Genomic DNA, 2500 nt, shown 5'->3' with positions numbered 1-2500 from the left:
GCTTAACCTAACTGTGGTTTTACCAGATTATCGCTTAACCTAACTGTGGCTGTACCAGATTATCGCTTAACCTAACTGTGGCTGTACCAGATTATCGCTTAACCTAACTGTGGCTGTACCAGATTATCGCTTAACCTAACTGTGGCTGTACCAGATTATCGCTTAACCTAACTGTGGCTGTACCAGATTATCGCTTAACCTAACTGTGGCTGTACCAGATTATCGCTTAACCTAACTGTGGCTGTACCAGATTATCGCTTAACCTAACTGTGGTTGTACCAGATTATCCCTTAACCTAACTCAATTTGTCCCTTAACCTAACTCAATTTGTCCCTTAACCTAACTCAATTTGTCCCTTAACCTAACTCAATTTGTCCCTTAACCTAACTCAATTTGTCCCTTAACCTAACTCAATTTGTCCCTTAACCTAACTCAATTTGTCCCTTAACCTAACTCAATTTGTCCCTTAACCTAACTCAATTTGTCCCTTAACCTAACTCAATTTGTCCCTTAACCTAACTCAATTTGTCCCTTAACCTAACCCACGTTGTCCCTTAACCTAACTCAATTTGTCCCTTAACCTAACTCAATTTGTCCCTTAACCTAACTCAATTTGTCCCTTAACCTAACTCAATTTGTCCCTTAACCTAACTCAATTTGTCCCTTAACCTAACTCAATTTGTCCCTTAACCTAACTCAATTTGTCCCTTAACCTAACCCACGTTGTCCCTTAACCTAACCCACGTTGTCCCTTAACCTAACCCACGTTGTCCCTTAACCTAACCCACGTTGTCCCTTAACCTAACCCACGTTGTCCCTTAACCTAACCCACGTTGTCCCTTAACCTAACCCACGTTGTCCCTTAACCTAACCCACGTTGTCCCTTAACCTAACCCACGTTGTCCCTTAACCTAACCCACGTTGTCCCTTAACCTAACCCACGTTGTCCCTTAACCTAACCCACGTTGTCCCTTAACCTAACCCACGTTGTCCCTTAACCTAACCCACGTTGTCCCTTAACCTAACCCACGTTGTCCCTTAACCTAACCCACGTTGTCCCTTAACCTAACCCACGTTGTCCCTTAACCTAACCCACGTTGTCCCTTAACCTAACCCACGTTGTCCCTTTGCCTAACATAGTTCACTGCTCGGAATCTCTGGTGTCGTTGTTATCCTCATGTAGATGTCTTGCGAGTGTTGCTTACTTTCCACATATTCCCGCTATCCACTGTCAATTGTACTGCAATAGGACTATATCGCCCCCCCCCCCCCTCTGCCCCTCTCTTTGTGTCTCCGTCCTCTCAAGCTGGTCGGTCTGGCGTTTGAGTGTTAAATGAGCCTCGCAGCTGTTCAGTTGCGTTCAGATGTCGACGCCCTCAGTGTACGTCGTGGTATGGTCTGTGTCCATTGTCCGCTGATGTCGTACGCGTAACCCACACGCTGTACCGATCATCGGTAGTTACGTACAGAGTGAAGTAGTGTGATACGTGTGACCGTACGCTGGCTGTGCCCAACGGTGTCGAATCTCAATTTCCATATGTTGTGCTCGATGCTACTTGTCTCGTCTCCCAATAACAGCTAGGTTGCACTGTGGTACGCCGTAGAGGCGTGTGGGAGGAACGTACGAACGCATTGTATGTCACCCTGGGTCGCTGGGGGTGGTGGTGCGGTGAGTCAGGTCAGGTCAGCGTGAGCCGTGTGATGTAGTGACGCGTGTATTCCGACTTTGTCGTATTGCCTCACACAAAGTGCTACCCTGGTGGACCGCGTTCCATATCTGGGACATGCCGCAGATGCCGGTTGACAGTGGATCGCGGAAGGGACATCGCATACGTGCGCGGGCCACCTTCCACGTGTTCTCTTCTGCACATGTCGCAGTGTGTATGTGGTCTGATGTAGCGTGTCGTGACACATGACATCCTGGCATGCAAGAATTGTTGAATTCGCAAATGTAGGTGGACATCTACGTTTACTGCCCAAGATACGCAAATGAACTGGAAATCCGTTGTTGAGCGGTTGTTCACGCTGGAGGTGAATCTGTGATGGCGACGATCGGTACAGCTATTAACCGGTTGTTTCAGCGGTACCCGCCACATCCACACACGTGACTAGGCCCATGTGGGTATGAAGCGATACGCGGCGGTGGCTTGGTGGGACTGTTCCCGGCCGGTGAAGGGGGGCCGCCCGGCGTGTTGGCCGCGCGCTGCGTGGGCGCACGCGCAACAGGCGGCTGGTGGGGGGCGCCGAGTGGCAGGAGCGCCAGCCGACGGGCTCGGCAGGCGGCGCAGCTACGCTGCGGCGCACCCTGCACGCGGCGCCTGGCGGCCAAAGTTGGTTCAGCCGAGCCCGGTGCGAAGCGCGGTGGACATCTGCAGTGTGCTGGTCTGATTGAGGACTGTGTGCGTTGAGGATGCGCCGCCGCCTGGCACTCGGCGCCGCGACGCCGTCTGCTGCTCGGTCGCCCCAGCGGTTCTCGCAGGTGGTTTGTATCGCAGTTGTG

This window comes from Schistocerca gregaria, unplaced genomic scaffold (assembly GCF_023897955.1).
Source record: "Schistocerca gregaria isolate iqSchGreg1 unplaced genomic scaffold, iqSchGreg1.2 ptg000699l, whole genome shotgun sequence".
NCBI lineage: Eukaryota > Metazoa > Arthropoda > Insecta > Orthoptera > Acrididae > Schistocerca > Schistocerca gregaria.
Note: the sequence above shows the minus strand (reverse complement) of the source record.